Source organism: Carcharodon carcharias, chromosome 1 (genome assembly GCF_017639515.1).
Source record: "Carcharodon carcharias isolate sCarCar2 chromosome 1, sCarCar2.pri, whole genome shotgun sequence".
NCBI lineage: Eukaryota > Metazoa > Chordata > Chondrichthyes > Lamniformes > Lamnidae > Carcharodon > Carcharodon carcharias.
In genome coordinates this window covers 170724557-170749967 of record NC_054467.1, presented here as the reverse complement: position 1 = coordinate 170749967, position 25411 = coordinate 170724557, and the positions used below count along the sequence as shown (strand labels likewise).

The window sequence follows — 25411 nt, the reverse complement described above, 5'->3', positions numbered from 1 at the left end:
TAGTCAGCCTTAACTGATGTTTTCCCTAATCAATCAAATCATTCTAAAGTTTAATAAAAGAGTAATTATGCAATTGAGTTGTCTGCTATAAACATACCGCTCTGGAGGCCAACCAGACTGGTGGGATGGGATCATCCTAATCGAAGTGATTGACAGCTTCCCGCAGTCATACAGATGACACATCAGCGGGAGTAGCTTCCAGAACAGGAGCCAATGAGATTATCAGGAGGAGGGCTGAGGAGTGGAGCAATTACGGAGCGCCAGTTTCAGGTTTGGGTGAGTGGCACATGCTGTGACACCAGGCAGGCGAGGCATGTAGCTGGGCACTATGAGGATGGTTGTTTGGAAGTTAACCATCGCAACTGCCTTTCCAACTTCATTGCAGCAATGGAATCTGCGTTGCCAAAAAGGTAGTGACAGCCCCCTTGGAGACATCAAGGGGATAGGGTGGGATTCAGGTCTCCATGCAATGCAATTTGATGGCTGTTTTCCAGGAAGAAGGATGAAATTTCACACAGATCCCCCCCGCCCCGCACCCTGCTCCCAAGTTTATATTTGGCAAAAAGCGAAAAGCTGAAAACTGGGACATTTGAATGACTTTAGGAAATTGTTGGGACACTGGGATGTTTAATGAAAAAACGGACTGTTTCAGTACAACTTGGAAGCCTGGTCACCCATAAACAGGTGACTTGCGTCCCAGGGGTTGTTAAAAGAAGTGGGAGTGGAGATAGTGGCGGGGCTTGCCACAATATTCCAATCTTTCCTAGATACAGGGTAGGTGCCAGAGGATTGGATAGTGGCAAATGTGACACCTTCATTCAAGAATGGGTGTAAGGACATTCTTAGTAAATACAGATTGAACAGTTTAATATCAGTGGAGGTATGGTTCTAAAAACAATAACCAGGGAAAAAAATCAGAAGGTACTTGGAGAGGTTTCAGTAACTTTGGGAGAGCCAGCATGAATTTCAAAAAGGCAAAAAATACCTTGACTAATCTAATTGGTTTATTTTGATGAAGTAACAGAAAGGGTTTTAACTAATGGCAACTGGACTGGCAAACTTCAACTATTTCTTTTAGGAAGTAATATACCTTATAGGTGAGGGTATATGTAGTGTGCGCAGATATTAAAACCCGTCATAGGGTATTATATGTCAAGTTACTCAATGATTCAATGGTATGGAATTAAAGGGAGGACAATAAACTGGGGCCTGATGTCGCTGCGTGTCATTCAGAATTTCAGTTCGGCAGGCGCGCACCGGAGTCAGCTGCGCGCCCGCCAAACAGTCAAAGGCTAAGACGAAATGTCTGAATAATTTTATTTATTTCAATTTTTCATAAGCAATGTAATCTCCCTGAGGCAGCCCCGTGCCTTGGAGATTTCTGCGCTCTTCGTAGGCATGTGCGAATGAGTGCAGGCCCCGACTCTCCCTCCTCCCCCTGCCTGCAAAGGAGTGCTCAGTGCTTCCGGGTGCGCATCACACTGGGCGGGCCTTAATTGGCCCAACCACGTAAAATGGCGGCGCGCAGCTGCCCAACGAGGAGAAATTCTCTTCTGGATTAAAAGTTGGTTCAAAGGGAGAAAACAGAGTAGGAGTTAAGATCAGTTTTTCAGAGTGGCAGCAGTGCTGCATAGATTTGAGTTCTAGAGCCACTTTTGTTCACTATGTGTATCAATAATATGGGTAAAGTACTTGAGGGAGTGGCAAAATTTCCAAAGTATATCAAAATAGGAGGCATTGTTAATCGTATAGAAATTCGAAGAAAGCTGCAAAGAGGTTTTGTTACGATGAAAGAATAAGCTAAAATGTGGCAGATGGAATTCAATGTGTGAAGTGATGTATTTTGGTTATAAAAAAGCAGTAATTATACTCTGAATTGGAATAGGCTTGGTGCTGTGCAAGAGCAGATGGGTTGGGGGTTACAGGTTCACAGGACATTTAAGACAGCACTTCAGGTTGACATGGTCATAAAAAGCAAGCTAATGGATTTTCTAGGTTTTACTGCATATCAAAAGTTTAGAGTTGATGCTAAGTTTGTGTAGAATCTTTTTAAGACCTCCATCAAGAGTACTGTGTTCAGCATTGAGTTTTCAGTATTCAGTATCGGAAGAATATTGCTTTAGAGAGGATACAATGCAGATTCTCTGTAAGGCTGTCTAGTATAAGAAAACAGAAATACTTCAAACATTTTTTTTATTCATTCACGGGATGTGGGCTTCACTGGCCAGCATCTATTGCCCATCCCTAGTTGCCCTCAAGAAGGTGGTGGTGAGCTGCCTTCTTGAACCGCTGCAGTCCATGTGGTGTAGGTACATCCACAGTGCTGTTAGGAAGGGAGTTCCAGGATTTTGATCCAGCAACAGTGAAGGAACAGCAATATATTTCCAAGTCAGGATGGTGAGTAACTTGGAGGGGAACCTCCAGGTGGTGGTGTTCACATATATCTCTGCCCTTGTCCTTCTAGTAGTGATCCTAGGTTTGGAAGGTGCTGTTGAAGAAGCCTTGTTGAATTCCTGCAGCGCATCTTGTAGATGGTACACACTGTTGCTACTGTGCGTCAGTGGTGGAGGGAGTGAATGTTTGTGGATGTGGTGCCAATCAAGCGGGCTGCTTTGTCCTGGACAGTGTCAAGTTTCTTGTGTTGTGGGAGCTGCACTCATCCAGGCAAGTGGAGAGTACTCCATCCATCACACTCCTGCAGCCATCTGAGAAATAGAGAGCAAGTGATAGAATCAGCTTAGTCAGCACCTTAAGTAGAGAAAATGCAGACTCTCTTGTTCACCATGAGGATGGAAGCTCACGCTGAGATTGAAGACCTAGTTTAAGTGGAGTTAAAGCAGACTGAAAAATTTGCCTAGCTTGGAAATAGAAGAAGAAATCTGAAGTGTAACCCTCACAGTAAAAGGTAGTTCTGGGATTCAAAGCTACCGAACTTTGTAAAGTAAAGAGGAAGCAACCCATTGGAAGCTGGGAGCAGCTGTGAACTGTTTGCTATAGAGAGTGCAATCCATAATAAGTAACAAGGAACCATTTATAACTACAGTTTAAAAAGTTGTCTACAAAAGATGATGGTGTTTAGTCAATATTGTTTTTTAGTCATTTGACACAAAAGTTTTAAAATATGACATCTTGTACATGTAATTCTTTCAGCTGTAACTGAAAGTTTGAATTTCTCTTTAAACAATTGTCGATCTCTATGTAGGTCGTAACATTTCAAATCGCCCCCCTCTGTCTTGCCTCCTCACACTCCATTATGGATGAACAAAGTTAACTCCACAAATAATCATTTGATTTCAGCTAAAGTATCTTATCTGATAGCAGATGTCTAAGTACATCATTTTTAAAATGTTGCCAATCCTTTATTTTTTCTAGGACATCAGTTATTTGTTAAACCAGATACAAATGTATACGTCTGTAAGTCATAATTACAGTTGAATGTAGCTGGCACATTGTTTCAATATGCAAATTCAATTACAAATTGTTTTAACACACAAACCTAATTTCAAATAGCTATGAAACACATTTATTCTGACTTTATTTCTGCATTATTCAAGCATTTTTCTGTGAAGAAAATGCAATCAAAATGCACGTACAGTTAATGACTATTGTTTATTGCTAACCTGTCAACAAGCAATCTAAATGAAAGACTGTAGTATTGTTTCATTGTGTACCACAAATTGTTCCCGCTCAAAGAGCATTTCAAAGGAATTCACTCCCCCAAGCTAACCTATCAATTAAAAAGAGAGTTCCAGCACTGTTCATTGATACTCCACACATCCAATGTGGTATACTTCACATAATTTTAAGAACATTTTCTGATTAGAGAAATGAACCTATTCAGTTTAACTTGGGGACGAAAATACTGCTTAAGACTTTTTTTTAGTAGAGGGATATTATTCATTAGAAAGTGGGGGATAAAATGTGAGATTTCCTTCACTGTGACATGATAATGTATTTCAATTCAACAAAAACTTCTATTTATGTAGTGCCATTATTGTAATAAGTCCCAAGGTGCTTCACAAAATATGACAAGTCACAAGAGATACTGGGGCAGATATAAACATAGAAAATATACAGCACAGGAGGAGGTCATTTGGCTCACCTTGTCTATGCCATCTGAAAAGGCTATCCAGCCTAATCCCACTTTCCAGTTCTTGGTATAGATTACGGCACTTCCGGTGCATAATTCAAGATTTTAAATGTGAGCAGGTTTGCTGTCTCTAATACTTCTCGGGTAGTGAATTTCAGAACCCCACCACCCTCTGGATATATAATATCTAAGCACCTCTCTAATCCTTCTACCAATTACTCTAATGCCTCCTGGTTATTGACTTCTCTGCTAAAGGAAATAGACCTTTCCTATTCACAGTGGTCCTTCTCAGTCAGCGCCTCATTGCCAACCTCTCAACCTGCAGCCGCCAAGAGCTAAAATGTGTCCATAGTGCCTGGTTGAACCTGAATCCCCACATAACAAGCACCCACAAAGAGGTCCTTGGTCTCCCTAGCAGGAAACATTATGACTGGTTTGCTGAAAATGACCAAGAAATACAGGAACTAATTGAACATAAGCGCAAAGCTTTCATTGACTCAGGAGAGAAACAGCAATCCTAGAGATAGTTAAAGGCAACAGTAGTGCATAAACCCCACAAAATAAAGAAAAAAATGGTAGGTCAAAAGAGTGTGGGAGTTCCAACAATTTATAGCTCAAGCACTCAAGGGTCCATTCCACTGGAGAGGAGCTCATCAAGTCAGTGCAGTCAGTGCTCACTGGAGAGAACATTTTACAGAACTCCTCAAGCAAGATTCTGTGTTCAGCTGGAACATCCTCCACTCCATTCCACAATACCCCTGCCAGCCTGGTCTCAGTACTACTATGATCCAGAGTGAGGTTGAAAAAGCCATTCAACAATTGAAAACAACAAGGCCTCTGGAGCAGATGGAATCTCTGCTGACATGTAAGGTACAGCACCAACCACTGTACATGGCCTCTTTTGACCTCAAAAAGCCTTTGACTCTGTCAACCACGAGGCTTATATAGCAACCTCCTCAAATTTGGCTGCCCACATAAATTTATCACCATCCTCCACCTACTCCACGAAGACATACCTGTGTGCTCACCAGCAAAACTCCACAAACCCTATCTCAGTGAAAACTGGGTTCAAACAAGGCTGTCACTGCATCAACCCTCCTCTCCATTTTCCTTGTTTCAGTATGGCACCCCACCCCCAGCAAATTACCCCGAGGCATGGAGATCACCTACAGAACAGGTGGGAAACTGCAACCTACGCTGCCTTCATTCCAAAATCGAAACTACTCCAACTTCAATCATAGAGCTTCAGTATGTACATGGCATTGTGTGTGCCCACACAGAAACTGAGCACCAGGTCATTGTTGACTCCTGCTCTGAAGCATATGAGAAGATGGGCCTTACACTGAACGCCCAGAAAACTAAGGTCCTCTTCCAACCAGCTCCCACAGTACGACACCTCCCACCGTCAATTAAGATCAACAGCGAGATCTTGGAAAATGTGGACCACATCCCATATCTTGGGAGCCACCTCTTGACGAAGGCAGACATAGACAACGAAAGTCATTGTTGCCCCCAGTGAGCCAGATCAGCCTTCAACCAACTGAAGAAAAGACTATTACATGCAAACATATGAATTAGGAGCAGGAGAAAGCCATTTGGCCCCATGAGCCTTCTCTGCCATTCAATAAGATCATAGCTGATTTGATTGTAGCCTGAACTCCACATTCCACCTAACCCTGATTAACCTTTGACTCCCTTGTTAGTATTTGAGGACCAGGATCTCAAACCTGAGACTAAGGTCATGGTTGACTGGACGGTAATAATCCCCGTGCTCCTATGTGCTTTGGAGACTTGGACAATCTACAGTTGGCACCTTAAGGCACTAGAGAAGTACCACCAGTGGTGCCTTTGCAAGTTCCTCCAAATCAGGTGACAAGAAGGCAATTCTACATGAGCGCCCTCTCACAAGCACACTTGCCCAGAGTTAATCAATCTAAACCAGCTCCACTGGTTGGGGCATGCCATTCATATGCCTGACACCAGACCCTCGTAGCAACTCTCTACTCAGAACTCATTTGCGATAGAAGATTCCTAGGAGGGTAGTGGAAACTCTTTAGGGATACCTCCAAAAGCATCCCCGAAGAGGATCAAACATCCTTGTCAACTCATGGGAGTCTCTGGTTAGTGACTGATCAAAATGGAGAAGGCTCATTTGGGAAGCCATCAAACATGTTGAGAGACTTTGTCGGGAACATGCAGAGGCGAAGTCAAGGCATCGAAGGGAGCACACAAAACTTCAAACAACCAATCTACCCAATACTTCAAGCAGCACCTGCTCTACTCCTCCAGGCTTTCTGCAGATTGCGCTCTCAGTATTTCACATAAGCTTTCTTTATTTGCCATATGTATGCTTTTTAATATCTACATGAGTTTAGAGTTGCGAGTCTCAACCTTTTCTTTTGCAGAAGTGCATTTGTTCTGAACTGCCTCTATCCCCTTGACCAAAGTTTGGGACAAGGATAGGAGTATTTTTTTTACTACACTCCATAGATATGGCAACCAGATTTAGTCTATCCACTGTGATACATAGCAAAGACAAAAAGACCATTGTCGATAAGGTCATGGAGAAATGGGTAGGAACAGGATTAGGAACACAAAGTTCCTCACAGATAATGGTGGGAATTCGCCAGTGAGGAATTTTGAGATATGTGCGAAAATTTAAACATCATAGTTAAGCACACTGCAGTTGAGAGCCTGTTTAGTAATGGTCTTTGTGAAAGAAACCATGCAGTAATAGATGACATGTTGCATAAAATATTAGCTGATCAACCACATCGTAAACTGCAAACGGCGCTAGTTTGGGCAGTGCACACAAAGAACTCTCTGCAAATGGTTGGGGAGGACAATCCATATCAGTTGGTGTATGGAAGAAATCCAAAGTTACCTTCGGTGTCATCAGATGTTCCCCCTGCTTTAGAAGGGACTAACATTATTTCCACTTTTTCTGCTCATCTGAACGCTTTGCATACGGGCAGAAAAGCTTTCATTAATGCTGAAGTTTCGGAGAAAATTCGGCGGGCCCTACGGCACCACATAAGACCATCAGAAATACAGTTTAGACAGGGAGACATGGTTTATTATAAAGGGGAAGGCCAGAAAGAGTGGAAAGGACCTGGCAAGGTTATAGGGAGTGATGGGAAAGTAGTAATAATTAAGAGGAGCAGACGACGGCAGATACAGGGTTGACTGACCATGAACAAAATAATACTAATGTACAGGACGACACTATTCCTCCAAAAGGGCAATTACCCAAAGTAGGAACAAAGGTAACATACATGCCAGAAGAGACCAATGTGTGGAGGGATGCCACCACTGTAGGGAGAGCAGTAAAGGCCACTGGTAAATACAAACATTGGCTAAATGTGCAGGATGAAGGACAGGAGACAAGACCTATCGATTGGCAAACCAAGATAAAGATGTGGAAACCCAGAAAGTGCAAGTATGAGTTCTGACAGTGGACCAGAAAGGGGTCGTGACCCTAGAAAAAATCACAGACGGAGTTCTGTTCACATGGGAGGAAGATCATGTAGTAGCAGTTCAGAAAGGGAGAGGAATGTGAGTAGAAGCCATAGCTTAACAAGGAGGACTAGAGAGCAAGCTAGCAATCTCGACAGAGGTAGAAGTCCTTATGACAGATTCTAGTAGCTGCTAATAAATTGGAAAGTAAGCTGATGAAGGAAGCCAAACGGAAGGAGTTAGAAAGTTGGAAGGAATTTAGGGTATATTCTGAAGTACCTGAGGACAGCCAGCTTTATCTCACAGATGGATCTGTACAGAAAAAGTCCTCCCAGATGACACATATAAGGCCAAAGCAAGATTAGTAACCCGAGGCTTTGAGAGACTAGGAGATCAGGATATCAGACTGGGCTTGCCTACTACAGGGAAAGTGAGTATGAAGATTTCTTTTTAGTTATTTTGGCATCCTATTCCTGGGATTGCAAATTGATTGATATAAAGGCTACGTTTTTACAGGGGTAGAAGTTTCAAAGGGAAGTTTTTTTGAAATCACCCAAAGAAGCCAGGGATGTAGAAGGAACGCTATGGAAATTGAATAATTGTGTTTATGGGTTGAATGATGCATCAAGAGTATGGTATTTTTCCATGAGGTCTGTCTTGTTGAAAACAGGTTGCATTCAGTGAAAGGCAGACCCCACAATGTTCTACAGGTACCATAAGGAGAAACTAGCTGGGATCTTTATCATGCATGTTGATGATTTTCTGGGAGAGTGATATGTAGAATTTGAACAATGGGTAATCGAGAAGATAAAGAAGGAATTCCAGGTCGGAAGTCAGGCTTCTGGGACCTTTAAATACATAGGCTTAGACATTAAGCAGAGCAAGTTAAGAGTAACATTGAATCAACAATCTTATCTAGAAAATGTTAATTATATCCCAATGACTCGTAGTAGACCCTCACAAAAAGAGGATCCTGCTACCAGGGAAGAAATGGAACAGTTGAGAAGTTTGATTGGGCAGTTGTGCACTCGGACCAGGCCTGACGCTAGTTATGATGTGTTGGAGCTGAGTACCGTGATGAAACATGCTACAGTTGAGCAAGTTCTGAGAGCAAATAAAACACTTTAAAAATAAATAAATAAATTCTGAAAGATGTGTGCTCAAGTTTCCAGCCTTGGGTGATCCAGGAGATATGAGGTTGGTCGTTTTTAGTGATGCTTCACGTGCCAATCCTCCAGATGAGTACTCTAGCACAGCAAGGTTCATCATATTCTTGGTCAGAAAGAACGATAAATGTTGCCCACTGGCTCGGGAGGCCAAGAAAATAAAAAGGGTAATGAAAAGCACCTTAGCTGCTGAAACGTTAGCCATAGTAGAGGCATTAGATATGGGGGTTTACTTATCCAACATATTGAGAGAAATATTTTAGAAGGGGCAATGTGGGAAAAGTTTTCCCATAGAATGTTATGTTGATAACCAGCTCCTTTGGGACAATGTTCATTCCACTAAAAGTGTCATGGAAAAAAGGCTACGAATAGACCTAGTCAGCATAAAGATGTTAGAGAGAAAAGAGATCTCTCAGATAAAATGGGTTGACACAAGTCACCAACTATCAGACTGTTTTTCAAAAAGTGCCTGCTAGAAGAAATTATTAAATGTGTTGGAAGAGAGGTGTCTTACAATGATGCAATAAAAATTTTTTTTTGTTTTATAATTGTGTGTATATATGTGTGGTAAAGGAAATTCGGGAATTATAGACATGGAAATGCGTGACACTATTTCCTTCTGTTGTTTAAAAAAAAGAGTTCGTGTTTTTTTAGTTTTAATTTAAAAAGAAAAGAGGGGAATGTGGCAATCATCTTGTTAAAACCAATTGCTAGTTAAACAGGTGATAGGCATTAATTATCCCATCTAAATAGAATAAAAAGGTACAGCTGGAACACTTTGTGTGGAAGCTACTAGGAAGTTAGTAGCACTGAGGAATTGTCTTGGAAATAAACTAGCTTTAACTAGGGACTAGCCTGGATTAATTCTTCCACCACAACCTCTCACTGTGAGTAATATCTGCTGTCCTTGTCCTTCTAGATGGTGGTGGTTGTGGGTTTGGAAAGTGCTGTCTAAGGAACCTTGGTGAATTCCTGCAGTGGATCTCGTAAATGGTACACACTGCTGCTGCTGTGCATCGGTGGTGGAGGGAGTGAATGTTTGTGGATGTGGTGCCAATCAAGCGGGCTGCTTTGTCCTGGATGGTGTCAAGCTTCTTGTGTCGTGGGAGATGCACTCATCCAGGCAAGTGGGGAGCATTCCATCCTGACATGTGCCTTGAAGATGGTGGGTAGGCTTTGGGGAGTCAAGAGGTGAGTTACCCATCGCAAGATTCCTAGCCTCTGACCTGCTCTTGTAGCCACAGTATTTATATGGCTAGTCCAGTTCATTTTCTGGTAAATGGTAACCCCCAGGATGTTGATTTTGGGGGGTTCAGTGATGGTAATGCCATTGAACGTCAAGGGGTGATGGTTATTGCCTGGCGCTTGTGTGGCGCAAATGTTACTTGTCAGCCCAAGCCTGGATATTGGCCGGTCTTGCTGCAGTTGGACACGGACTGCTTCAGTACTTGAGGAGTTGTGAATGGTACTGAACATTGTGAACATCCCTGCTTCTGACCTTATGATGGAAGGAAGGTCATTGATGAAGCAGCTGAAGATGGTTGAGCCTAGGACACTACCCTGAGGAACTCTGCGGTGATGTCCTGGAGCTGAGATGACCTCCAACAACCACAACCGTCTTCCTTTGTACTAGGTATAACTCCAACCAGTGGAGAGTTTTCCCCCTGATTCCCCTTGACTCCAGTTTTGCTCAGGCTCCTTGATGCCACACTAGATCAAATGTGGCCTCAATGTCAAGGGCAGTCACTCTTGCCTCACCTCAGGAGTTCAGCTCGTTTGTCTGTTTTTGAACCAAGGCTATAATAAGGTCAGGTGCCAAGTGGCACTGGTAGAACCCATACTAGGCATCAGTAAGCAGGCTGTTGCTAAGCAAGTGCTGCTTGATAGCACTGTCGATGACCCCTTCCATTACTTTACTGATGATTGAGAGTAGATTGATGGGGCGGTAATTGGCCATGTTGGATTTGTCCTGCTTTTTGAGTACAAGACATAGCTGGGCAATTTTCCACATAGCCTGGTAGATGCCAGTGTTGTAGCTATACTGGAATAGCTTGGCTAAGGCACGTGGCAAGTTATGGAGTACATGTCTTCTGTACTATTCCTGGAATATTGTAAGGGCCCTTCGCCTTTCACTATCCAGTGCCTTCAGCTGTTTCTTGATATCATGTGGAGTGAATCGAATTGGCTGAAAACTGGCATCTGTGATGCTGGGGACCTCCGGAGGAGGTCAAGATGGACCATCCACTCGGCATTTTCTGGGCTGAAGATTGTAGCAAATGCTTCAGCCTTATCTCTTGCACTGATGTGCTAGGCTCCCCTATAATTGAGGATGGGGATATTTTTGGAGCTTCCTCCTCCAGCGAGTTGTTGAATTGTCCACCACCTTTCGTGGCTGGATGTGGCAGAGCTTAGATCTGATCTGTTGGTTGTGAGATCGCTTAGCTCTGTCTATTACTTGCTGCTTATGCTGTTTGGCATGCAAGTAGCCCTGTGTTATAGCTTCACCAGGTTGACACCTCATTTTTAGGTATGCCTGGTTTTGCTCCTGGCATGCCCTGTGCACTCATTGAACCAAGGTCGATCCCCTGTCTTGATGGTAATGGTAGAGTGAGGGATCGCTGGGCCGTGAGGTTACAGATTGTGTTTGAGTATAGTTCTGCTGCTACTGATGGCCCACAGCACCTCATGGATGCCCAGTCATGAGTTGCTAGATCTGTTTGAAATCTATCCCATTTAGCACGGTGATAGTGCCACACATGATGGAGGGCATCTTCAATGTGAAGGCGGGACTCCGTATCCACAACAACTGTACGGTGGTCACTTCTACTGATACTATCACGGACAAATGCATCTGTGGCAGGCAGGTTGGTGAGGATGAGGTCATGTATGTTTTTCCCTCTTGTTGGTTCCATCACCACCTCTCCTGGACCTAGTCTAGCTGCTACGCTTCAGTCTCTTGCTTCTGTCTCTTGAACCTATGCAAAGATTCCCCATCCCACTGCCAAGCTAGTTGAAACCCTTCCCAACAGCACTAGCAATTCTCCCCTCCACGATATCGGTGCTGGCATTGTTGAGATGCAACCTGTTGGCTTTTACAGATCCCATCTACCCTAGAACCAGTACCAATGCCCAGGAATCTTCTACGACATCCCTCCAGCCAAGCATTTATCCGCACTATCCTATTTCTGTGCTCAGTAGCATGTGGTACCGGGAGTAATCAAGGAATTGCTACCTTTGTGGCCCTAATCTTTAATGACATAAAGCTTGATCAAAGAGGTAGGGCTTAAGGAACTTGTTGAAAGATAAAAGTGAGACAGAGGGGTACAGATGTTTAGGGAGAGAATTCCAGAGCTTAGGAGTAAAGCGACTGAAGGCAGGCACGCCAGTTGTGGAGCAACTAAAATCCTTATGAGGCCAGAATTAGAGGGGTACAGATATCCCGGAGGGCTGTGGGACTGTTGAAGACCACAGAGATGGGGATGGACAACTCCACACAGGAAATTGAAAGTGAGAATGAAAGTTTAAAATCGAGGTGTTGCTTAACCGGGCACTAAAGTAGGTCAGTGAGCTCAGGGGTGATGGCTGAACAGAACCTAGTGTGATTTAGGAAACTGAGTGTGATTTAGGAAACTGGAGCAGAGTTTTATTTGATGTATGGAATATAGAATGAGAGAGGCCTGCCAGGAGTGGGTTGGAATAGTCGAAGTTTAAAAGAAACAATGGTATGTCTAAGGTTTCAGCAGTAGCTAAGTTGAGGCAGGAGTGAAGTAAGACAATGTTGTGGAGGTGGAAATAGGCAGTCTTAATCATGACATGGTTATGTGGCTGGAAGCTTATTTCGGGGTCAAGTGTGGCACCAAGGTTACGAACAGTCTGGTTCAGCCAGGAAGAGGAATAGAGTCAATGGCCAGGGAGCAGCATTCCTGGTAGGGACCAAAGACAATTGCTTCAGTCTTCCAATATTTAATTGGAGGAAATTTTAAAAAAAAAATCTGCTTTTCTATTCCTATGACCAAGTATGACTTCACACTTCCCCACACTATACTCACATCTGCCACCTTGTTGCCCACTCACTTAACCTGTATATATCTCTGTAGTCTGTGTCCTCCTCCCAGCTTTGTACCATCAGCAAGATTAGATACATTGCCCTCTGTCACTTTGTCTTAAGTCATTAATATCAGTTGTACATAGCTGAGACCCCAGCACTGATCCTTGCAACACTTCTCTAGTTACAGCTCACCAACTTGAAAAAGCCCTGTTTATTCCTATTTTTTGCTTCCTGTCTATTAACCAATCCTCCATCCGTGCTAATATATTACCCCCTACTCCATGAACCTTTAACTTGCATACTAACCTTTTGTGCCTGGCCCTTATCGAGTGGCTTTTGAAAATCCAAGTATACAATGTCTACTGATTTCCCTTTATCTCCTGAGGGGCAGCATGTAGATGAGAAATAGGGGACCGACAATGGATCCTTGGGGGACACCAGAGCTAACGGAGCAGGAGTAGAGAGAAAAGAGTTTAGAGAAGTGGTAATTTGCAAGGAAGCAGGGGTCAAGGAATTTTTTGAGGAGAGATGTGATTATTGCATATTTGAAGGAGGGATGGTCAGTCCCAATGTTTTCTCTAATTTTCTTTCTCTGTGCATGGCTGTTTGCACTGCACAACCCTTTTAAGATTGTGCACAAGAGATTGTTGCTCGTGCACAGTCTGCGTGTCCCCTGCGCAGCACATTACAATTACTGCATCCATGCGACTCACAGAGAACATTGGTCAGTACCTGAGGTGAGGGAACCATTAGCAGTATCAGCAAACATGGGATTCAGGAAGGGAAGTTGAGTGGTCAGTAGTTTAGGGTCAAGAGAGCAGGAGGTGGGTCTCATGGCCAAGATAAGCTCAGAAACAGCATAAGGAGAGATAGGAGAGAAACTCAGGAATGTACATTTAATGTCATTTGGTAATTCAGAACTTGAGTATTGCTGAAAGCTTTTCATTCTGCACTCAATAGGACATTTCGCAAAAATACCAAATGTAAAGAGAACAACAGTTCTACATGAGAAGAGAATGCTGATTGGTTGACAAGTGGACTTTGGTAGAGGCCTTGCCATGGAGAATTCACCCGGACTGACTGACTGACTGATGACTGACAGTTAACTGCCAAGCTTTGTTCAAATTTAAATGCAGGCAGGTTGACTGGTCAAAGCATTGCCCTGGGGAATGAACCAGAGAATGTCAGTCACCTATTTTGTTTAGTTGAAACAGGCGCAATATGTGTACATGTTCTTTCAGTCTGCAAAGAACAGGGCCCTGTGTATTAAAATATGTAGCGTCTAGCATGCGTAATTGTACCACACTGCGAGCCTGACTGATCATCTTGAGTTAGTTGTCAGCGTAATTCTTAGCACATTCAGGATTGTTTAGCAGATGTTGTGCAATCGTGGGATCACACTTAATTTTGGTCACTGTATTTTGAGTTCAGCAAGCACGCGCTGGTTGGTTATAGTTGGTGCCTTGCCTGTTGGGAACAACCTAAGGGACATGCTGTTTGATACAATCTTCCAGCCTTCTGGACATACAGCCTACATATCTAGCATCACACCGGCACTGAAATTTATGTACCACATAACTCATTTGTGTAATAGGCAAATGTCTTTTTGCCTTGATGACAGCATCCTGTTGGTGCCAAACGCCACACGTGCTGCTACTGCATAGTAGCAATGTGCAAGAGCTAGCTTCACCTGTTGCTGAAATTTTTGACACCTTATCCTTCCAGGGTAATCTGAGGTAGACTGGGCACTTTTCAGGCCTGAAAGTGGCGTTCTTAGGACCATTCATGAGTTTGCGTGATATACAGTGAGCAATGATCTGATCAGGGTCGCTGTTATCTCACAGGATGGCTTTTATGGGCCCTATTTCAGCATCAAGCTTGCTCAGTGAGCAAATGGCTCAGGCCTTATTTACGAGGCTGCCTATAAGGCCAATCTTATAGTGTGTGGAACTATAGGAATCTCAGTGTGTATACTGACCTGTGAAGGTAGGCTTGCAGTAGACTGTGGTAGAGAACCCCCTGGCAGATTTATCAATGAGCACATAAAGGAAAGGGAGCTCATTTAACTGCTCCATTCCAAAGGTGAATTTGAGCACAGGATAGAGCCTATTAAGGTGTGTAAGACAATTCTTACATGCAGCTGCGGATTCACATATAGCAAACATATCATTTAGATATCATCTACATAGCAGAAATATGGAAGGGGTAGGAAGTTGGGTGTCATCCATCAAAGGCATGATTCTCATGGAACCCAATAAAGATGTTCGTGTGAGCTGGGCCTAGAGGGGATCCCATGGCAATGCTATCTAATTGGGCATACATGGTGTTGTTAAAACTGAACTCAACTACACGAGTTGCTGAGTTCATAAGTTCGTTGAATACAGATTCAGACAATGGCGGAGGGTCTAGATTGCCATGATATAGTGTTGCAGATGACTATGGCTCCCTTGAGCAGTGCATTAGCGAACAGGCTGGCAATGTCAAATGAGCACATGGAAATGGCATTGCTATTGATATGCAAATCCTGTACAGTCTTCACAAATGTGAAGGAATCCTTCATCGTAAATTGGAAAACTTGCTCAAAACTGGTTGTAGCAACTCACCCAACCATTTGTTCCCTTTACATTTGGTATTCTTGCAAATTGTCTGAATTGATAAATACAAGATGAAAAGCTTTGACAACGTGTCTTTTTTCAGCAATACTTTTCATGCATTTGATAGAACCTGAAATTATGGTCAGTAACAATTTAAACTTTTGCAATTTCTGGATTGTTTGTCAATGAATGAATGGGCTGTTGCTTTTACTGCACTGCTGATGAGAATTTTAAAAATGGTAAAGATTAAGTTGTTATAAGCTTGTTGAATATAAAGTAATTAAATATTTGTTCAGTAAATTAAAGTCTTGATCAATCTGTTAACAAACAGATTTAATTAAAATTAGAATTAAAAAGTGGACTGTATGAGGTATCTTGTCCAACATGCTAGTGTCATATTGGCTCAGTTGGCGCTATTGTCTGAGTCAGAGGTTGTGGGTTCATGCCCCCTAGTAGTGCTTAAGCGTGTTATCTAGGCTGACATTTTAGTACAGTACTGAGGAGATACTATTGTATCAGAGGTTAAATTGAAGCTCTGTCTACTTGCTCAGATGGATGTTCAAGTCCCGTGGCACTATTCAATGAAAAGCAAGGAGTTCTGACCCTTAAGTAACTGCACCAAGGAAGATTAACTGATCATTCATCTTGTTGCTGTCTACAGAACCTTGGCATATAAAAATGTTTGCTACATTTGTCCATATAACATTCACTGCATTTCAAAATAATTTGTTGTATGTCAGTGTCTGACATCTGAGATATTACTCAGATCTATGTAATTGCAAATATATTTCTATGACTTTAGTTTTCCTGCTTTATTTATTTAAATAGATAAGAGCTTCAATGTAGAATCTTTTAGCTAAGCTTATCTTATCAATTAATTCTTCTCAAAATATTGTGCTACTTAATAAGCAAGAAATGCAATTTGTAGTACTTGTCCCAGTACCACATTTTCTCCCTAAATCTGGCCAACAAATATATTGAGAGCTTAGAAAAATTAGAAACATTTCACTATCTATGACAGCTTTTAAATATTTGCTGTATTCCAACAGCCACAAGCAGCCTTCAAAATTGATTGTAATGATCTTGTTGCCAGTGTTGAGTTCATATCATGGTTATGCCATTTTTGAACAGATGTTTTTGAAGAATGAAATAAGTAAATCTTCACCAAAGCTTGTATGCTATAAGGAATCCCTCTAAAGATGAAATTGGAATTGCTGCCACAGGAGTAAACTAAACATTTAAAACTAGAGCAGGAGCACCTTGATAGTAAATTATATTTTATCTTCAACTTGGGCCATCTTATTGTATATCCCTGAACTTTGTTATTAAGCGTCAGTTGTTCTCTATGCAATCTCTCAACTACTTTCAGCAACACCTTTTAAACATATATTACAACAAAAGGTTCTTTCAAAAATCTTGGACTTTATGTGAAAAGCAAAGCATTTAACATCTCATTTTGTCTATAAAGTTAGCTCAATACAAAGTAAATTCAAGAAGAGAAGAGGTTTGATTTGTATAGAATTGTATTCTGATGACACCCCTAAACACATCCAATTAATTATTTGAAATTTGGTCCCCATTTTTTAGGTAAACATAGCAACCAGTTTTAAGAAAGCAACGTTCACAAATAGCAAATAAAATAAAATCAAAGTGCTGGAAAAAAACTCAGGTATGGCAGCATCTGTGGAGGGAGAAGCAGTTACCGTTTCTAGTCCAATATGACTCTTTGATGTGGAATAAAAACTAATTAATCTGTTTTTGGAGGTTTTGCTGGAGGGAATAATGTTAGTTGTGATGAAAAACTGGCTTAGAATCTTTTATCTCCTGAGCAGGCAGGTGGAATGTTCATCTGAAAAAATGCATTTTAAGCAATGTAGCATTCCTTAAGCACTGCACGGAAGTTTCAAGCTAGGCTGTTTGCTCAAGCCCTCAAAGTGGAGCTTGAACAGAAAATCATCCAAAAGTAGAATGCTATGAAATGCGCCAAACTGACCCTTATAATTTTAAGGAAACTACTGTCTATGTGGTATATTCTGTGAACTAGAAGATTTTGTCATCCAGTAAATATTCAAATCTCCCAGTTATCCACCAAACATTCTTTACATTAAAGCTTACTCCCACAGCTGTCTCTGGCATCCCTCTTATGGATTTATCCTTGGCTTCCTCCTATTTACCATCTACATGCTGATCTTCAGCCACATTGTCCAGAAGTACATCAGTTTCCACATGCAGGCTGATGACACCCAGCTCTACCTCATCACCACCTCTCTTGACCCCTCAATGATCTCTACATTGTGAGAAAGCTTGCCTGACATTTAGTACTGGATGAATGGAGATTTCCTCCAATTAAATATTGGGAATATTGAAGCCATTGTCTTCAGTTCCTGTCACAAACTTGGCTCCCTATCCAGCAACTCCCTTTCCTTGGTAACTGCCTGAGACTGGATCACACTGTTCCCAACCTTGGCATCATATTTGACCCCAAAATGAGCTTCCAACTGCACATCCATCACAAAGACTGATTGTTTCCACTTCTGTAATATTGCCCTTCTCTGTTCTTGCCTCAGCTGTTGAAACCCTCATCCATGCCTTTTTTTTAAATCTCTTCATTGACTATTTAACACACCCCAGCCAGATTCCCATATTCTACCCTCCATGAACTTGAAGTCATTGGAAACTCTTCTGTCCAAACTTGCACCAAATCCCATTCAGCCATCATTCTTGTGCTTGCTGACCTACACTGGCTTCAAATTCAGCAATGCCATGATTTTTAAATGCTCATCTTTGTTTACAAATTGCTCCATGACTTTGCTTCTCCCTCTCTCTCTCTAATCTCCAGAGCGCTCCAAGATATCTCTGTGCCTCCAATTTTGGCCATGAGACCATCCCTGACTTTAATCGCTCCACTATTTGTGGCTAGGCCTTCAGCTGTCTAGGGCCTAAGCCCTGAAATTGTCAACCTAAATCTCTTCATCTCTCAACCTCATTTTCCTCATTTAAAATAGTCCTTGAAAGCTACCTGTGACCAAGCCCTTGATCATCTGACCTAATCTCTCCTTGCATGGTCATATTTTATCTTAAAATACTCCTGTGAAGTGCTTTGGGAAGTTTTATGTTAAAGGCACAATATAAATGCAAGTTGTTAGTGTTGTTGTAAAGTCGTTATTTTCCCAGATTAGTTTTCTAAGGTACTCTGAGGTGTCAAAAATTGGCAGCCATTTACTAGTATTGGCTTAGCAGTTCAACATTATCTCCTGACTTCTGATACAAGCCAGATTTGTTTATTTTTGCACTGCCATCTTTCATGGCATTTTTATCTGCTAACTGGTGTCCCTCTGCTCTTCAACTCCATTTAAAACCTGATCAGTTTAGGAGCCTTTACTTATTCATCCAAAATCTATTATTTTACATTTTTCTACATTGAACTGCATCTGCCACCAACCTGCCCTCTGCTGGCCTATCTGTGAACCCCTTCAGCAATTCACAATTCTCATCACAATTGGCCAGACCTCTTTTAATTTGGTATTGCCAGCCAATTTTGACATTGTTCCTTCAGTTTCCACCTCTGACACATTTCCATTAGTGGTTAATAGAAGTGATCCTAACACGCATCCCTGTAGAACACTATTGGCCACATCTTTCTAGTTGAGAAGTTTCATTTTGCCCTTATGCTTTGGTGTCTTGCCCTCTATCCGCAAGGCTACACACTCTCCTAAATTCCATATACCATATTTAAACCGTAAACTCTTCTAATTGAATGCCTTTTGAAAATCCATAAAAGCTACATTCATTGCATTTCTTTCACCTGTCCTCTCTGTTACTTGTGAAGTGTGTTGTAAAGTTGGTCATGCTGACTCCGTTCAGCTGCAATCCCAAAATGATTACAGTCAAACTGTGAGACCGTTTAAAGTTCCAGTAACTACTCCTGTCGCAGCGGAACTTTTTTTTGCCTTAAACTAATGAGTAAGGAAAATAATGGTCCGGGGTGATGCCCGGTCCTTGCTGCCTTGTGCAAGAGGAAATTTTGAGCGGATAAATGTTACCCTACAGGTGACCAGCCTACTTTGTGGGATGCCACAGCGCACTAGTCTGCCTGGCCCCTCAAACAAGGAAAATAAGGATGTAAAAGCAACTAGAAAACAAAACTTGCTTTTAGAAATCTGTGCTGTCTGGCTCTAATTAACTCAAATTGGACCAAGTACTTAATTTCATTTGGATTATAGACTCTGAATAAAGTGATACTTTGCAGCATATGATACATGGTTGAGAGATAACTACCTCAGCTGGCATTGTTGATTGGAAGATCAATTATTCTTGGTGCTATCACCAACAATTTGCTAATTAAAATTCTATAATTGCAAAAAAAATTAACATTTGTTTTAGCTGGTGTAGTTTACAAAGACACCACGACAGCTTATCTACATTGCTTTCATAAACATGAAAAAATAATTTGCCATACAGTATAGTTGATAGCTTTAAAAAGCTTTGCTAGGAGTTATTAACTTTTATATTTACAGTGCGAATCACCTCAGCCACAGGACATCACTGCAGAAATTCCTCAGGACAGCGTTCAAGGCTCCACCACCTTCAGCTGCTTATTAAATGACCTCCCCCACATCATAAGATCAGGAGTGGAAATGTTTGCTGATGACAGTTTTCAGTTCTATTCCTCTGAGAATGCAGCAGTCCTTGCCTGCATGCAACAGAAACTAGACGACATTTAGGTTTGGGCTGATGAGTAGCAATTAACATTCATGCAATACAAGTAATAGGCAATGACAATCTCCAATGAAAGAGAGTCCACCCATCTCTTTGAGGGGAGAAAAGAGTTGGCCGATGTTTTTGTTAAAGGGTCCTATCATAGCACTAGAATTCAAAGATAGGCTAGGTACTGTGTTAAAATGAAATCCTAATACTATTGGATTTGGTTAAGGCATAGGAAGAGAAATGTTACAATTATTGATCTGTATTGGAGACCACTGAACAACAGAGGTAAGATGGAGGTAGAGTTCAGCAGTTAGTTCAGAAAGAGATGTAAGATTACACAGAGCAACAATGTTGGTCTAACCATCATACCTTGATATTCAACAGCATTGCCATTGTTGAATATCCCACCAACATCCTGGGGGTAGCATTGTTCAGAAACGTAACTGGACCAACCCCACACACACTGCAGCTACAGAGGCTCGGTCTTCTGCAGCAAACGAGTCACTTCCTGACCCCCCCCCCCCCTCCAAAAAAGCCTGCCCACTGTTACGAACAGGGGAGAAAGGCAAAAATGAACTATTTTATTTTCTCGCCGTCTGTCCATAAGCAGAGGTGTTTAATTTTTTGAAATAGGCTGTGGCATGTTTCCCCAAACTCCCTGTTTGTGATGTCAATTTTTAAGGTGACTCGCAGCAAACTCTCTGCACAGTTGAATAAGAAGTATAGTTTATTCACACATTCAAACCTGAGGAATGGTTGCAACTTCATACACACGCATAATAAGATAGGAAAGAGGAGTTTTTACAACTATGAATAAATTAAAAGTAAAAGCACCACAGATATGGATATCAGTTCACATGATTGCCAGAATCCAGAAAGTCAGAGTCTAGTGAGAGTTCCCCCGTGGAGGAGCTACAGTTCAGGCGGGATTAGCTAGCTGAAGCAGATTTTGCAGAATTCCTTTAAAGTTGATGGTGATGTAGTGAGATGAGGTTGGTATACAAAGACTACTCAGCAGTCTATGGCATGAATCCTTCAGAGAAGCAGGCTCTGAGGAGGCTTAGACTTGATGCAGACTGTTGGTCATCCTGGAGTTCTACTTTGAAGTTTGCAGGCTGTAGTTTAAACAGTAGACTGAGTTGAGAGTCTGCACTGGAGTGCTGCTTTGAGCTGCATTAGAGTGCTCAAGTTGAAGTTTAGTGAGTGAGGAACTTTTAAGGGTTAACTTCTATCTAAAATCTAGTCTTCCTTTAATTTGACAATTAACTAAAAGTTGCTCTTTGGGTTGGGAGAAGGTGAGTTTTAGCCCAGCTTTGAAACAGAAGTTATACAGCTCTGCTTGCAGCTGCAGCTAGTTAATCAGATAACTGGCTTAAACAGGTTTTTGGAAGCTGGATTCGAAGAGCATAAAAGCAGGCCATGTACACCATTGCCTTCTCTGCACTGGAGTGCTGCTTTGGGCTGCATTCGAGTGCTTAAATTGGAGATGGTGAGGGAGGGATTTCAGTGAAGAGGGAAGGAGATGATCCTTTCATTTTCTATCTTTCCTGAGAAAGAAGAACGGTAGACTTGGTAAGTAGAACCTGGTGAGTATTTCTGCTCTCTTTAATATTCTTTAAACTAGAGGAAGTAAAAGTAAAGGGAGTAATTTAAGAGTAAACCATGGCAGGGCAGCTCGACCATGTGAAATGCTCCTCCTGTACAATGTGGGAAGTCAGGGACACTTCCATTGTCCAGGGCGATCACATGTTCAGGAGGTATCTCCAGCTGCAGCTACTCAAAATCCACATTTCAGATCTGGAGCTGCATCTGGAGTCACCGTGGAGCATCCGCAAGGATGAGATCTTTGTAGATAGCCAGTACAGTGAAGTGGTCACAGTGACTGCCAGACAGAGTAAAAGCACTCGAAAGGTATTGCAGGACCCCCCTGGGTCCATCTCCCTCTCTAACAGATTTTCCATTTTGGATACTGCTGGGGGAGATGGTTTCTCGGGGAACTCCGCAAGAGCCAAGTCTGTGACACCACAGCTGCACGAGGGGAGGCAGTGGCGGGAGACAGTGGGAGAGCAATAGTGATAGGGGATTCTATTGTATGGGGAACAGATAGACATTTTTGCGGCCACAGACATGATACCAGGATGGTATGTTGCATCCCTGGTGCTTGTGTCAAGGATGTTACTGAGCATCTTCAGGACATTCTGAATGGGGAGGGTGAACAGCCAGAGGTTGTAGTCCATATTGGCATCAATGACATAGATAAAAAGAGGGATGTGGTCCCAGAATATAGGGCACTAGAAAATAAATTAAAAGCATGACCTCCAATGTAGTAATCTCAGGATTATTCCCAGTGCCACATGCTAGCGAGATCAGGAATAGAAGAATAGACCAGATGAATGCGTGGCTGGAGAGATGATGTAGGAGAGGGGGATTTAGATTCCTGAGGCATTGGGACCGATTCTGTGGAAGATGGGATCTGTATAACTGGACGGGTTGCATCCCAGCTGGACCGGGACCAATATCCTCGCAGGGGTAATCGTGAGTACTGTGAGGGAGGGTTTAAACTAGAGTGGCAGGGAGATGGGAACCTCAGGTTAAGTATATTCAAGGTTGGGATAGATTTTTGATCAGTAAGGGAATGGAAGTTTATGAGGAAAAGATTAGAAAGTGGAATTGAGGATTAGCCATGATCTCACTGAATGGCAGAGCAGACTCAATGGTCTGAATGGCTTACTTCTGCTTTTACATCTTATGGAAAGTAAACTTGCAAGGAACATAAAAGCGGACTGCAAAAGCTTCTAAAAGTATGTAAAAATAAAAACATTAGTGAAGACAAATGTAGGTCTCTTACAGTCTGAAACAGGGGAATTTATAACAGACAACAAGGAAATGGCAGAGCAATTAAGCAGCTACTTTAGTACTATTTTCATGGAGGAAGGCACAATAACTTCCCAGAAAAACTAGGGAACCAAAGGTCTAGTGAGAAGGAGGAACTGACGAAAAGTAGTATTATAAAAAAAAATGCTGAAGAAATTAATGGGACTGAAAGCCGATAAATCCCCAGGGCCTGATAATCCACATCCCTGTACCTAAAGGAGGTGGCCATGGAAATAGTGGATGCGTTGGTTGTCATCTTCCAAACTTCTGTAGATTTTGGAACAATCCCAGCAGATTGGAAAGTGGCAATTATAACCCCACTATTTAAAGGAGGCGAGAGGGAGAGAACAGGGAATTACAGACCAGTTAACCAAACATCAGTAGTAGGGAAAATGCCAGAGTCTGTTATAAAGGATGTGGTAACAGGACTCTTAGAAAATATCAATGGAATTAGACAAAGTCAACATGAATTAATGAAAGGAAAATCATGTTTAATAAACCTACTGGAGCCTTTTGAGGACATAACTAGATAAGGGGGAACCAGTGGATGTAATGTATTTGGATTTTCAAAGTTTTTGATGAAGTCCCACATAAGAGGTTAGTGTGTAAAATTAAAGCTTTTGGGATTGGAAGTAATGTATTTGCATGGATTGAGAATTGTTTAGCAGACAGGAAACAGACAATAGGAATAAATGGGTCTTTTCTGGAGTGGCAAGTGGTGACTAGTGTAGTACCGCAGGGATTAGTGCTTGGACCCCAGCTATTCACAATATATATCGATGATTTGGATGAGGGAATCAAATGTAATATTTCCAAATTTGCTGACAGCATGAAACTTGGTGGGAATGTGAGTGGTGAGTAGGATGTTAAGAGGCTTTTCAAGGCAATTTAGACAAGTTGAGTGAGTGGACTATTACATGGCAGATGCAGTATAACATGGATAAGTATAAAGTTATTAACTTTGGCAGGAAAAACAGTATTATTTAAATGGTGATAGATTGAGAAATGTTGATGTACAAAGGGACCTGGGTGTCCTTGTACACCAATCACTGAAAACAAGCATGCAGGTGCAGCAAGCAATTAAGAAGGCAAATGGTATGTTGGCCTTCATTGCGTGAGGACTTGAGTACAGGAGCAAGGTTGTCTTACTGCAGCTGTACAGGGCCTTGGTGAGACCACACCTGGAGTATTGTGTGCATTTTTGGCCTCCTTATCTAAAAAAGGTTATACTTGCTATAGAGGGAGTGCAACGAAGGTTCACCAGACTGATTCCTGGGATGGCAGGATTGTCATATGAGGAATGATTTGGTTGACTAGGCCTGTATTCACTGGAATTTAGAAGAATGAGAGTGGATCTCATTGAAACATATAAAATTCTGACAGGGCTAGACAGAGTGGATGCAGAGATGATGTTTCCTCTGCTTTGGGGTCCAAAACAAGAGGTCACAGTCTCAGTATATGGGGTAGCCCATTTAGGACTGAGATGGGGAGAAATGTCTTCCCTCAGGGTAGTGAAAATGTGAAATTCTCTAACACAGAAGGCTATGGCAACCAAGTTGCTGAATATATTTAAGAGGGAAATATAGATTCCTAGACTCTAAAGGCACCTGTGGGTATAGGGAGAGAGCGGGAGTATGGTGTTGAGATAGAGGATCAACCATGACCATATTGAATGGCGGAGCAGGCTCAAGGGGCCGAATGGCCTGCTCCTATTTTCTATGTTGCTATGAGTCTCGAAATGTAACATTAAAACTTTCCAAAGGCCACAAGCTTAGGTCATGTGATGTTGATCAATAATGAGATAGTTGCAGGCTAACGAGCAGTTTCTATGTCTCTGGTAAAACTTAACGTTCACCTTTGGAGATAGACGGCATTTAGCATCTCCTGCAGGTGTAAGGAGTTTCGATAGACTCCTTTGTTTTGGGACCAGGCTGGGGAGACAGATCGTCTGCTGGTCCCTGATTTCATTGATTGTAATGTGTCCTCACAATGAGAGGTGTGAGATTCCACATGGACGAGTGTTGAGCTTTTGTCCTGTAACAGCTGTTAGAAATTTCCAGCCAACTTGTGAATCATGTGACCTGTAGCAACCATCTCTTGGTTCAGCAAGGTCCATTTTTTAAAAAGCAAAAAAAGGTAAGGTTTGATTTAAACAGTTTATGATGTCTTTCATATCTTAGGGTCATAATGCCACTAAGAAATATGATGGAATACTCTTCACTTGCCTGGTTGAGTGCAGCTCCAACTACATTCAAAAGGTCCACCATCATTCAGGACAAAGCTGACCACTTGATTGACACCCTACCCCAACATATGCTCCTTCTATTACTGGTGCATTGTGACTGCCAGTGTACCATCTACAAGATGTAACGTACCAACTTGCCAAGCGTCTTTTGACAGCATTTTCAAATCCACGACCCTTATCACCTAGCAGGATACAAGGAGCGGGTGCATGGAACACCACAGTCTGCAAGTT

The 25411-nt window shown here is 42.1% G+C and overlaps 1 protein-coding gene and 1 non-coding gene across 6 annotated transcripts in view; both read left to right on the top strand.

Moving 5' to 3' along the window:
* The window catches only part of ipo11 (importin 11), a 699237-nt gene that overhangs the window by 575500 nt on the left and 98326 nt on the right, over positions 1-25411 (top strand). The gene's annotated exons all lie outside the window — the stretch shown is intronic.
* On the top strand, positions 19301-19450 carry LOC121285719. Its single transcript, XR_005944758.1, has one exon. It is a non-coding gene; the product is annotated as a U12 minor spliceosomal RNA (small nuclear RNA).